This window comes from Oncorhynchus gorbuscha, linkage group LG01, assembly GCF_021184085.1.
Source record: "Oncorhynchus gorbuscha isolate QuinsamMale2020 ecotype Even-year linkage group LG01, OgorEven_v1.0, whole genome shotgun sequence".
NCBI lineage: Eukaryota > Metazoa > Chordata > Actinopteri > Salmoniformes > Salmonidae > Oncorhynchus > Oncorhynchus gorbuscha.
The window spans coordinates 77,095,125-77,109,724 of NC_060173.1; the positions used below are offsets into that span (position 1 = coordinate 77,095,125).

Consider the following 14,600-nt stretch of genomic DNA (forward strand, 5'->3'; position numbering starts at 1 on the left):
TGAGATTGTATGTGTGTTTGCTCGATTTTATACACCTGTCAGCAACGGGAAATAGCCAAATCCACTAAATTTGAAGGGGCGTCCACATACACTCAAAAGTATCTTTGGATATTTGAATATATTTTGTATAGCAAGAATAATGGTTTATTAACATTTTTCTCCAACAAAATTAGCAAGGTACAGACTACAGATTTTGGGCCAGTTTTACCAACATTTTTAACCTGTTTAACCTTGTTCCCCTCCTAACACTGAAAATATTGCCCTTGAAGTACAAAGTGAAGCATTTAGTTAATACAGTATGTCACCATTTTATGTTAACAAACCAAAAGCAGTTGACAGGCAACACAATTTCTTGTCGGGGGATTTATTAGCATGACCAGAGGAAGGAGGATACAGGTTATGAAACAGGAAATTGAACAGGGGGAGTCATTCTGGATGAGTTGCATTCTCTCTTGACTGGGGCCTCATAAGACATAAGACACTGGGACTCTGTGACTGAGTAGAGGAGCCCTATTCTCGTCTGCCTCGGCCATTTTCAGCCAGGACACAAACTCCTTGGCTGCCTGGTCCTGCAGGTAGGAGCTCACGTCGCTGGTGTAGGTACCCTCTGCATGTCGTTTGATGGGACCCCTGAAAATAATATGGAGAGATTTTATAGTGTTGATAGTAACTATATAAAAATAATAATATATGAGAAATAAGCAGTTGTTAAACACAATGATTCACTGTGCATTATTAAGCTGCTATACTAAGATTTCTCTGAGCTGTAACTGAAAACCATGTAAAACCATGAAAATCACCAACATGTAGTAAATATCTACAGTATGTCATAAAAATTTAGGGCATTTTTGTCTTTGTTTATAGCTCATTATAGCTCATTCATCCTATCGCTTAAGTACTGCATTCTTACAGTTTCAGGTTAAGCTGGAACAAATTGGAAGATGATCTACTGCTTTTTGAAATGGAATGAGGAAAACAGACACACACAGTAGGAGAAAAAGAAAGACACACTCACCCACTTCTCTTCGAGTTCATTAGCCACTGGACAAAGTCTTGCACTCGTCTCGACTCGAGATATTTACTGTAGTCGTTAGAGAAGGTTCCCTCTGAATGTCTCTTCGTGTTCGAAAGCTCCCTTGGCTCACTGAACATAGAGTCCTCTGTCAATAGGCTGCAGAAACAGTAGTTAGTTACAGGATGCTGAGAGAGAGAGAGACTAAGCCTGATTGGTGCAGAGTTCAAAAGTTTCTCAGAGTTTGAGGCTCCTACCTGGAGTTGTCCTCTGTGTCCTCCTGCGGGATTTGCAAGCTGCTCTGAGCAATGATCAAGAGCAGAAGTCCAGCGAAAGAGTGGGTGCCTTTCATCTTTTGACCTCCTAGATATTAGCAGTGGAAATAGGAGATTGTTAAAAACAAATTCAGAGAAACTTCCTGATGTGAAGTATCAGCGGTTGAAAATTAGTTTTAGGGGTTTGGTGCTGCTCACCTGTGTTCCCTCTGTTGAGTGTCGGTGAGAAAGGGGGAGTCTGTGCCTGGCTGCCTGCTGTGCGTAGGTAGATCTCTGCTGTTTTTTTCTCTCTTTGGCTCCCTGGAGCTGCTTCTTGGCCCCTTCTTGGTCTGGCCAGCCTTTATATAGTTGAGCTGGGTGACTGTCTGCTCAGGTGGCACCCTCCTCACAGACGCACAAGCACATTCGTTACTCTCAATCCATTAGTCAGAACTCGACTCAACGCACTAGATACATTTCCAGTGTTTAAATGTGGAACTGTCCAGAGGTAAAAGCTGTCACTTAGGTGTCGAAATCAAACATGATTTCATCCTGTCCAACAAATCCAAATACTTATATAACAGTCTACCATCTGTTTTCAGATAGCCTGGTTTGCACTGCAGGTTCAGTGTTTGTGGAACGTAAGAACATGGAGTTAAGCAAACATTGAAACACCTCCTTTCAGCATTTTATCCCTGAGTGGAATTTAGAGACTGATCAGATATTTAGGTGATCAAGGAACGAACACAATGTAATTCAGTATTATATGAATTTGTTTATTTGTTCAATACTAATGTTATCTTATGCAAAACACACAGTCTGTATCAATAATGTGTCCAGACTGAAGAATCATATACCATGTGAACTTGGTATATACTCATATACACTACATGGCCAAAGGTATGTGGACACCCATTAAAATCAGTGGATCAGCTATTTCAGCTCCACCCGTTGCTGACAGGTCTATAAAATTGAGCACAGAGCCATGACATTTCCATAGACAAATGTTGGCAGTAGAATGGCCCGTACTGAAGAGCTCAGTGACTTTAACGTGTTACCATCATAGGATGATACCTTTCCAATAAGTCAGTTCGTCAAATTTCAGCACTGCTAGAGCTGCCCCGGCCAACTGTAATGTTGTTATTGTAAAGTGCAGAGCAACAACAGCTCAGCCACAAAGTGGCCAAGCAAGCTCACAGACGGGAAGCAACGTCAGCACATGAACTCGTCGTCGGGAGCTTCATGAAATGGGTTTCCATGGCCGAGCTGCAACACACAGCCTAAAATCACTATGCGCAATGGAAAATGCATTCTCTGGAGTGATGATTCACACTTCACCATCTGGCGAATCTGGGTTTGGCAGATGCCAGGAGACCACTACCTGCCCCAATACATAGTGCCAACTGTAAAGTTTGGTGGTGGAGGAATAATTGTCTATTTTTCATGGTTTGGGTTAGGCCCCTTAGTTTCAGTGAAGGAAAATCTTAACGCTACAGCATACAATGACATTCTAGACGATTCTGTGCTTCCAATTTTTGACAACAGTTTGGGGAAGACCCTTTCCTGTTTCAGCAGGACAATAACCCTGTGCACTAAGCGAGGTCCATATAGAAATGGTTTGTTGAGATCGGTGTGGAAGAATGTGTCTGACCTGCAAAGATCCCTGACCTCAACCCCATTGAACACCTTTGCGATGAATTGGAACACCGACTACAAGCCAGGCCTAATCACCCAACATCAGTGCCCGACCTCACTAATGCTCTTGTGGCTGAATGGAAGCAAGTCCCTGCAGCAATGTTCTAACATCTAGTGGAAAGCCTTCCCAGAAGCCTTCCCATATTAATGCCCATGATTTTGGAATGAGATGTTTGACGAGCAGGCGTCCACATACTTTTGGCAATGTAGTGTACCATGTGAACAATCATATACCATGTAAGCAATCATATAAAGTGTCTTCAGAAAGTGTTCACACCCCTTGACCTTTTCCACAAAATTAGGAATTAAAATTGATTTAATTGTCATTTCTAATTCATCTCCCAGTGTGGTGGAAAGCAGACTGAACCAGGTTTTCCTCTAGGATTTTGCCTGTGCTTAGCTCCATTACATTTATTTTTTTATCCTGAAAAACTCCTCAAGCTTTAACGATTACAAGCATACCCATAACATGATGCAGCCACCACTATGCTTGAAAATATGGAGAGTGGTACTCAGTAATGTGTTGTTTTGTATTTGCCCCAAATATAACACTTTGTATTCAGGAAAAAAATGATAATTGCTTTGCAAATGGTTTTGGCAGTCTTACTTTAGTGCCTTGTTACAAACACGATGCATGTCTTGGAATATTTTTTATTCTGTACAAGCTTCCTTCTTTTCAATTAGGTTAGTATTGAGTAACTACAATGTTGTTGTTCCATCCTCAGTTTTCTCCTATCACAGCCATTAAACCGTGTAACTGTTTTAAAGTCACTATTGGCCTCATTATGAAATCCCTGAGCGGTTTCCTTACTCTCCGCCAACTGAGTTAGGAAGGACTTCTGTATCTTTGTAGGGACTGGGTGCAATGATACACCACCCAAAGTGTAATTAATAACTTCACCATGCTCAAAGGGGTATCCAATGTCTGCTTTCATTTTATCAACCATCTACCAATACGTGCCCTTTTTTTTGCGAGGCCTTGGAAAACCTCCCTGGTCTTTGTGATTGAATCTGTGTTTGAGATTCACTGCTTGACTGAGGGACCTTGCAGATAATTGTATGTGTGGGTTACAGAAATGAGGAAGACAATCAAAAATAAGGTTAAACACTATTTTTGCACATAGAGTGAGTCCACGCAACTTATTATGTGACTTGTTAGGAAAATTCTTACTCCTGAACTTATTTGAGTTTGAATAATTATTGAATCAAAAAATTTCAAGCTTTTCATTTGTAATTCATTAAAAAAAATGTATGCCTTTCTAAAGGCACTTGGTACATTATACTCATACCAATGTTTAAATTACAATACAGTTGAATTACATTTCTCATACAATTTAAAATACAAACAAGATTAACATTACACAACTAATTCAGTGCAATAAATAGTTTAACCAATACCACTGAAATCATTTATATGAAAATACTATACAATACAAACATGCATTGGCTTTCAGTACATACTGGCGAATTCAATGGTCACATTTTTCTTGTGATCAACAAAATAATTTAATATCAAATACAAATAGTCAATACAAACAACACAATGTTAATTACAGCATATAACTTGTAAAAAAAAATGATAGCCTTCAATCACATTGAATCCTCACTTCAGAATATCAATAAGAACATAATTAAAGAAAAGCGGTCAAACATTTTATTGTAGCAATTATACTATTTACAGTGCATTTGGAAAGTATTCAGACCTCTTGTCTTGTACCACATTTTGTTATGCTACAGCCTTATTCTAAAATGTATTTGCCAATCTTCCATAAAGGCCTGACTCTAGAGTTCTGTCAGAGTGACCATTGGGTTTTTGGTAACCTCCCTGACCAAAGCCCTTCTCCCCCAATTGCTCAATTTGGCTGGGCAGCCAGCTCTAGGGAGAGTCTTGGTTGCTCCAAACGTATTCAATTTAAGAATGATGGAAGCCACTGTGTTCTTGGGGACCTTCAGTGCTGCAGAAATGTTTTGGTACTGTGCCTCGACACAATCTTGTCTCTGAGCTCTACGTAAAATGTATTCAAACTCATGGCTTGGTTTTTGCTCTGACATGCACTGTCAACTGTGGGACCTTATATACACAGGTGTGTGCCTTTCCAAATCATGTCCAGTCAATTGAATTTACCACAGGTGGACTCCAATCAAGCCCGCTAGAAACATCTCAAGGATGATCAATGGAAACAGGATGCACCTGACCTCAATTTCGAGTCTCATAGCAAAGGGTCTGAATAGATATGTAAATAAGATATTTCTGTTTTACGTTTTTTACAAGTTTGCAACATTTAAAAAAAAAACTGTTTTTGCTTTCTCATTATGGTCATTGTGTGTAGATCGATGTGGAAAAAGTCAAGGGGTCTGAATACTTTCCGAAGGAACTATATATGTTGTTTTTTTGCTGAACAGGTGGGGCTCAAAACAGGTGTAGGTCTGCTCCACCTAACCTGAATGACGGGTCGCCACTACTGGTGAACCATTCTTGATACAGGGGAAACTGTTGAGTGTGAAAAACCCAGCAGCGTTGCAGTTCTAGACACAAACCGGTGCGCCTAGCATCTACTATCATAAACCACTCAAAGGCACTTCCATTTTTTTGTCTTGTCCATTCACCCTCCGAATGGCACACATACGCAATCCATGCCTCAATTGTCTCAAGGCTTAAAAATCCTTCTTTAACCTGTCTCCTCCCCTTCATCTACACTGACTGAAGTGAATGTAACACGTGACATCAATAAGGGATCATAGCTTTCACCTGGATTCACTTTCTCCTGGATTCACCTGGTCAGTCTGTCAATGAAAGAGCAGGTGTTCTTAATGTTTTGTACACTCAGTGTCATTCATATCATAGATACAGTTAGGTCATATTCAAAACCACTCAGTGAAGGGTATGCAAAATGTCTTATAAACTGTCAAATGTGTGTAATGAAAGTTGTAACATATAGTTTGCATGTAACATACAGTAGTAACTCCCCCAAATATTATTACACGTACTATAGTTAGCCCTATGACTATCAAACATAGGCATACTGTAGATCAGAACCAATGTAGAATATCTGACACTCCTCACGCGGACTCCAAGTGTAACTCATCCTCCCCACCACCTTCCTCAGGTTGTCCTCCCCAAACCAATATTTACCATTGCCTCAAAGTCTCTCCACGTGAGTAGGGTTATCTAGGAAACTCTATGGTTGCCTGAGGCGGTTCTTAATCAGAGGCAGGTGATTATCGTTGTCTCTGATTGGGAACCATATTTAGGCAGCCATATTCTTTGAGTGTTTCGTGGGTGATTGTTCCTGTCTCTGTGTTAGTTGTCACCAGATAGGCTGTTTAGGTTTTCACGTTCCGTTTGTTGTTTTTGTATTGTTCGTGTTTTTTTCGTCTATTTAAGATGTATCGAATTAACCATGCTGCTTTTTGGTCCGACTCTCTTTCAACGGAAGAAAACTGTAACAGAATCACCCACGACAAGAGGACCAAGCGGCGTGGTGACAGGCAGCGGCAGCAGGAGCTACGAAGTTTGGAGTATACGACTTGGGAGGAAATAGACAGGTGGGCGGTCGACCCAGAGAGAGTGCCAGAGCCCGCATGGGATTCGCTGGAGCAGTGCGAAGAAGGTTATCGGAGAATGGAGTTGGCGAAGCAAGCATGGTGGCGCGGACGGAAGACCGAGAGTCAGCCCCAAAAATGTATTGGGGTGGGGGGGGGGCGCTCAGGCAGAGTGTGGCAGAGTCAGGGTTCAAACCTGAGCCAACTCCCCCTGTTTATCGTGAGGAGCAGCGATCAAAGGACTTCTGGACTTGGGAGGAGATATTGGACGGAATAGGACCCTGGGCACAGCCTGGAGAATATCGCCGCCCCAAAGAAGAACTGGAGGCGACAAAAGCGGAGAGGCGCTGGTATGAAGAGGCAGCACGGCGACGCGGATGGAAGCCCGAGAGTCAGCCCCATAAATGTATTGGGAGGGGGGCTCAGGGAGAGTGTGGCAGAGTCAGGGTTCAGACCTGAGCCAACTCCCCCTGTTTATCGTGAGGAGCCAAGTAGGAGACCAGAACCAGAGCCGGTGTTGGAGGTGAGTGAAGCAGAGACTGTGAAGGAGTTAATGGGGAAAGTGGAGGAGAGAGTTATGAGGGAGTTGCTAGTTTGGTGCTTTAAGTACGATATTCGCCCGACGGAGTGTGTCGGGGATTTAATGGCACCTGGGTCAGCGCTCCATACTCGTCCTGAGGTGCGTGTTAGTCGGCTGGTGAAAATTGTGCCAGCCTCATGCACTAGGCCTCCTGTGTACCTACCTAGCCTTGCACGTCCTGTGCCAGTCCTGCTCTCAGGCTCTCCAGTACGCCTTCACGGTCCGGTCCATCCTGTGCCACCTTCACACGCCAGTCCTCTGGTGGCAGCTCCCCGCACCAGGCTTCCTGTGCGTGTCCTCGGCCCAGTACCACCAGTGCCAGCACCACGCACCAGGCCTTCAGTGCACCTCGCCTGTTCAGCGCTGCCAGAGCCTTTCTTCTCTCCAGTGCTGTCGGAGTCTCCCGCCTGTTTAGCGCTGCCAGAGCCTTTCTCCTCTCCTGTGCTGCCGGAGCCTCCCGCCTGTCTAGCGCTATCAGATCCTTCAACCTCTCCAGCGCTGCCGGAGTCTCCCGCCTGTTTAGCGCTGCCAGAGCCTTCCTTCTCTCCAGCGCTGCCGGAGTCTCCTGCTTGTTCAGCGCAGCCAGAGCTGCCAGTCTGCATGGAGCAGCCAGAGCTGCCAGTCTGCATGGAGCAGCCAGAGCTGCCAGTCTGCATGGAGTAGCCAGAGCTGCCAGTCTGCATGGAGCAGCCAGAGCTGCCAGTCTGCATGGAGCAGCCAGAGCTGCCAGTCTGCATGGAGCAACCAGAGCTGCCAGTCTGCATGGAGCTGCCAGAGCTGCCAGTCTGCATGGAGCTGCCAGAGCTGCCAGTCTGCATGGATCAGCCAGGGCTGTCAGTCTGCATGGAGCAGCCAGAGCAGCTAGAGCCGCTCAGTCCCGAGCTTCCCCTCAGTCCCGAGTTTCCCCTCAGTCCCGAGCTTCCCCTCAGTCCCGAGCTTCCCGAGCTGCCCCTCAGTCCAGTGGGGTCCTTGGTGAGGGTTATTAGGCCAAGGTCGGCGGCGAGGGTCGCCAATCATAGGACGCGTTACAGGGGGACTAAGACTTGGTTGGAGTGGGGTCCACGTCCCGAGGGGGGGGGGGGGTCTGTCACGCCTTGGTCTTAGTATTTTGTGTTTTCTTTCTTTATTTGGTCAGGCCAGGGTGTGACATGGGTTTATTTTGTGGTGTGTTTTTGTATTGGGGTTTTAGTAGGTATTGGGATTGTGGTTGAGTAGGGTTCTCTTGGAAAGTCTATGGTTGCCTGAGGCGGTTCTTAATCAGAGGCAGGTGATTATCGTTGTCTCTGATTGGGAACCATATTTAGGCAGCCATATTCTTTGAGTGTTTCGTGGGTGATTGTTCCTGTCTCTGTGTTAGTTGTCACCAGATAGGTTTTCACGTTCCGTTTGTTGTTCGTGTTTTTTCCATCTATTTAAGATGTACCGAATTAACCACGCTGCATTTTGGTCCGACTCTCTTTCAACGGAAGAAAACCGTAACACACCAGTACTTCTCAGAGCTGGATTGGGAATTGCGAGAAATGCCTGGATGTCAAGTGACAACAGCTGTGTGTGCTCAGGTCAGCAGCCGATCCCTTATCCCTTTGGAAACGTAGATGCGCTCAGGAGGACAGTTAGTGGGTGTGGGCTCCCTCTCCAGAGTTTGGCGAATGTGCACATCTACATCCAAGACCACAGGAGCTACGACTCGGGAGGATGGGATTATTGGTGCATTCTGGACAGGACCCTCTCCCGAATCGTAGAGACAGAACAGGGAATCGGCCTTGGTGGTTTTTAAAAACATGGGCGACAGGTCAGCTTCAAGTCAAACCTTGTGAAGAAAAGGGCCCACCTTGCTTGGCGCGGATTCAGCCTCCTCGCTGTTCGTATGTACTCCAGGTTCCGATGGTCGGTAAGGATGCCGAATGGTTCCTTGGCGCCATCCAGCCAGTGTCTCCACTCCTCTAATGCCAACTTCACCGCCAGGAGCTCTCGATCACTGACGTCGTAATTCCTCTCTACGGGGGACAGTTTCTTAAGAGTTATATTCACACGGATACAATATCTGTGGATGACCCTGTCGTTGAGACAGAACTTCCCCCATGCCCACCTCTGAAGCGTCCACCTCCACCGCAAAGGAGATCGTGGGATCTGGGTGTATACGAGTCGAAAAGCAAGTTCAGGTGGTGAGTTTAATAATAATAAATGGAACATCGAACAATATAACAAACACGAGTAGCGTGTAGACATGAAACACATCAACAATACTGACTGGGGAAACAACCTAAGGGCGTGCCAGATATAGGGGAGGTAATGATTGATGCCAGGTGTGCGTAATGATGGATGCCAGGTGTGCGTAATGATGGATCCCAGGACCGGTGGTTAGTATTCCCGGCGACGGGAATTACAGTATTATGTTGATCTCATCAGAATCAAAAACCGATGAGAGCAGATTATTAATGAGAACTTTTTCAAGAGTAACAGATAGCCCACTTTGGGGTATTCCAATTTGCATGAATTATCAGAAATGAATACATTGCTGAATTTGTAAATTGTTTTTACATACTGTTAAACAGATGTTATACTTGACACACTGAAGTCTCTGTAGTTCAATGGCATTTTACCCCACGGCTGTTATTTAATCATCCACCTTCCACGTTCCAAGACGTTGGTAGATGGAGTGCATTATTTTGTCCCCTTGGTAACTGCTTCCCCATCCATCGAAACTGGCCACTATGATCCCCTGTGTACTGGAGAGGTACAAACCCCCAGTTCAGTCTGTAGCGATAATCTGCCTTCTGACTACAGGGGCCTCCATATCTGCAAGGGAAATCAGTATATAACTTGACCAATTACAATTATTGTAATATAATGTACTGGATCTGGAGGCAGTAAAGTGAAGTGGAATGGGTAATCAACTCTCTGCAAATCCTGTAAGATGCTTAGACCTGTGTACTTACATATCAATTAGAAGAGGGTACTTTTAGTTTTTTGGGGAAATTAGGGCGTAACATCATTTGATACCAAAGATCTGTTGGCAAAAAGGTAGTGAAACATGAGGCCAATAGAGATACATTTGATTTAGCGTGGTATGATTTGATCTGCCAGTCTGTAAAACTTCAGTCCCACCAAATTCTGCTACCCTCAGGGTCTAACACTGCATGGTCGGCATTTGGAATTATTTTTATCATGTCTTCAAGAACTTTGTTGTCACGAAGAACCAGGAGCTTTAAAACAAAACTTCTTTATCAATTAAAAGTCATATCAGAAGTTGGCCCGTTTGTGGTGAAGATTCATGAACCTGAGTATTGGTCAGTTACAAAGAGTATTTTCATAACCTTCACCTGAGCCTCTATCGTCCCCGAGTGTGAACAAAGGTGTTCCAGGTCCTGATAAGAAACAATCAACACACACAATACATTAAAAACATCACGTAGGCTAATTGTTCACCACATAACCTTAGGTACTAACTGACCTGGAGGTCAGAGGTCAGAACTGAGACTGTGGCCTATAGGCCCTGGTCAAAAGTAGTGCACTGCATAGGGAATAGGGTGTTATCTGGGACACTTATTGTGTTACTCATTGATATTGACCAGCACAGTTATTTTTGTGCATTGATCACGGATGGGTTAGTGCTCAGGGTGTGAATGGGGAATGGGGTAACTGACCATAGCAGTCCATGCGGTAGTAAGAGGCATCGTAGCTGAAGTAGGCTGAGTTGTACTGACACCTGTCCTTATACCGGCCGCAGGTGAGGCACTGGGGAGCAGAGTGGCTCCTTCCGATCATAACCCTCACAAACAAACAAACACAGGTTCATACGAGTTAACATCTCCATCTGAACGATGAACAATTGAACATACTTTCATGGTTTATTTGGTATTCAGGATCATGAATTTAGAGAAACCACTTGAAATGAAATATCCATGGGGGTTATGAGAAACACATTAAAGACAATGTGGTCAAAGTGATAGATAAATAGTAGGTTTACTCTATTTTGTTATCTAATTAAGTGAAATGGATTTGCATCTGTACTTACATAGCGCCTTGGGTGAGTTTTGAAATGTAGATGACCTCCCATTTGCCTGAGGTAATGGGTGTTGCCTTTCCCTTTGGAATGATATACACTTTCATACTGTAGGTATTGAATTCTGATATTGCTAACATTTACAGTAGACTGGAATCAATCCAAAGCCTTGACAGATTTGTTGTGTCCACCACAAACAGCTTTGCCTTAGAATTTGTTGAACCAGCCTTGATAGGAGATAACACGAATAACAGAAATGATGAGCATTCTTTCAGGATACAGTACATATACAGTGGGGCAAAAAAGTATTGAGTCAGCCACAAATTGTGCAAGTTCTCCCACTTTAAAAGATGAGAGAGGCCTTTCATTTTCATCATAGGTACACTTCAACTATGACATATTTTTTTTCAGAAAATCACATTGTAGGATTTTTAATGAATTTATTTGCAAATTATGGTGGAAAATAAGTATTTGGTCACCTACAAACAAGCACGATTTCTGGCTCTCACAGACCTGTAACTTCTTCTTTAAGAGGCTCCTCTGTCCTCCACTCGTTACCTGTATTAATGGCACCTGTTTGAACTTATTATCAGTATAAAAGACACCTGTCCACAACCTCAAACAGTCACACTCCACTATGGCCAAGACCAAAGAGCTGTCAAAGGACACCAGAAACAAAATTGTAGTCCTGCACGAGGCTGGGAAGAGTGAATCTACAATAGGTAAGCAGCTTGGTTTGAAGAAATCAACTGTGGGAGCAATTATTAGGAAATGGAAGACATACAAGACCACTGATAATCTCCCTCGATCTGGGGCTCCACGCAAGATCTCACCCCATGGGGTCAAAATGATCACAAGAACGGTGAGCATAAATCCCAGAACCACACGGGGGGACCTAGTGAATGACCTGCAGGGAGCTGGGACCAAAGTAACAAAGCCTACCATCAGTAACACACTATGCCGCCAGGGACTCAAATCCTGCAGTGCCAGATGTGTCCCCCTGCTTAAGCCAGTACATGTCCAGGCCCGTCTGAAGTTTGCTAGAGAGCATTTGGATGATCCGGAAGAAGATTGGGAGAATGTCATATGGTCAGATGAAACTAAAATATAACTTTTTGGTATTTTTGTACAACACACACATAATGTGTGATCACGGTATACTGTATATTTGACGTACTACCTGCTATCTGTGGTATATATATCATTCTTATGACATTCATACCATGTTTTAAAAGGGCACATATTACAACATCCCACCTTAGGGTATGGGACAACCACCGTTCTGAGGTATTGTCCATATCCATACAAAAAGAAGTTGATTGTGTCATTAAAATCAACATAAGACAGACACTTTCCAGTTGGTGACCACCATATTGCCTCAATGGATGAGAAAACCTCCTCTGACAAAAAGTGGAAGATATCACGTTACTCAAAAGCCTTCTGTGTGATGAAACACACCTTGTCCCTTCCCTCTGACATGTGTCAATGCTACTCAGTACTCACCCTCATATGCCCAGTCAGGGCCACCGTTAAGTATCTGATGATCTCTTCCATTATGGGTGACTTGCATGGCTTCAGCAGGGGTGTTGGGTTTCAAATAAATGTTGTAATTCCAGATATAAGCCTGGCAGAGAGACCGATAGTCAAGTTAATGTCAGCATTCCATTCGCTTTAGTTTACACTTTAGACAGCCTACTGGGACTTCCTCTTCAGTGGTTTCCTACTCCAGATTCTTTTGGTTGGTGCAGCGCTAACCCCACTGTGCTTTTGCATGTTTATCGCTCAGGGCCATTGCCCATACTTGACATGGGAGAGAGAGCACATCTGGTGTTTGGGTGAAAAGTTAAAGATAAGATGTGCCTTTGGCATCAGGCCTTTTGCACAATTTGATATATTGATATATGTTCTAGGGGGGGAAAAGATGGAAACATCAGGGCCTCGTTTCCCTGAGCCTTCGTTAGTAACTTTGCTCTTAAACACCTTCCCACATCGCAGAGTGATCTAGACCACTCATAGAGCAGTCAAATGACATTGTTAGACGTTTTTCTTCTTCCCTATTTATAACTACTTTATTCACAGAAGATCTCCGCTAAACATAGAATCAAGATGTTTAGGCTAGGTATCTGTTTGACCGTGACCGCAGAATCAGAATGAAGTTGACTACAGGTACAAAGTTCCCAAAGCTTTTTACAAATGTTACAAACAACAACAAAACTTTATAGGCTAAGATCTTTTGTGAAAGAGCACAGTTTGAAATATATGGCAAATAGAAATCAAACCGGATGGACATCAGAAATAGATGGGGGAGGTTGAGAGTAGAGGAAAACAAACAGAATATAACTATTGTAAAACAGACTGTGTCCATTAAATGTATATAGTATATATAAGCTGGAAGTAGAGGCCTAAGCATTGTTGTTCACTATATATATACATTTACCCCAAAATATATCAGCGATTGGAAATGATGCAGACAATCACATTGATGGATGCTACAATCTATCTGCAATATTAAAGCTGGTCTACCACCTAAAAAAATAAGAATAACTAACATCACACAGAAATTCCCATCAAAATCGGTCTGTTGAAACTAGAGATATGTTGTTGTTGCACGGGCTGCGTCTCAATCCACCACATCCGCTGACATCGCCCTGAGAGGTGGCAGAAATAGAGCAGTGTTTGTCAGATCATGAGATATCCTGAAAATTGGTCTCCTCACAAAAACGTCTGTTGTGTCCGAACGGTTTGGTCTAACAAAACTATTATGACCCCTCTATTGAAAGATGAGACACTCACTAACAGGATGATGTTCTCTGTTTGGCTTAAGGTCTCGGTGCCAGTCTATATGGAGATAGTTTAGTGCCTTAATTAAGGGGATAAATACATGCAAAAACATTTTAAAATAGTTTCCTGACCTTTCTTATGGCTCTCAGATATACAGTACCAGTCAAAAGTTTGGACCCTCCTACTCGTTGAAGTTTTTATTTTATTTGTACTATTTTCTACATTGTAGAATAATAGCGAAGACATCAACGAAATTACACATATGTGATCATGTAGTAACCAAAAAAGTGTTTGACAAATCAAAATATATTTTATATTTGAGATTCTTCAAAGTAGCCACCCTTTGCCTTGATGCCAGCTTTGCACTCTTGGCATTCTCTCAACCAGCTTCATGAGGTAGTCACCTGGACTGCATCTCAATTAAGCGGTGTGCCTTGTTAAAAGGTGTGCCTTTCCTTCTTAATGTGTTTGATGCGTTTAACACGTTTGAGCCAATCAGTTGTGTTGCGTTGTGACAAGTTAGGAGTTCGCTGCAGCTAGCAACTGGAATGAGCTGCAACACTCAAACTGGACAGTTGTATCTCAATCTCTTCATTCAAAGAATCAATCATGGACACTCTTACTGACAGTTGTGGCTGCTTTTGCGTGATGTATTGTTATCTCTAAACCTTCTTGCCCTTTGTGCTGTTGTCTGTGCCCAATAATGTTTGTACCATGTTTTGTTCTGCT

General features: G+C 43.4%; 1 pseudogene; it reads right to left on the minus strand.

Annotated features, from left to right (window-relative positions):
- Nucleotides 1–186: 186 nt before the first annotated feature.
- LOC124017502 lies at nt 187–1,672 on the minus strand (annotated as a pseudogene).
- Nucleotides 1,673–14,600: the final 12,928 nt, after the last annotated feature.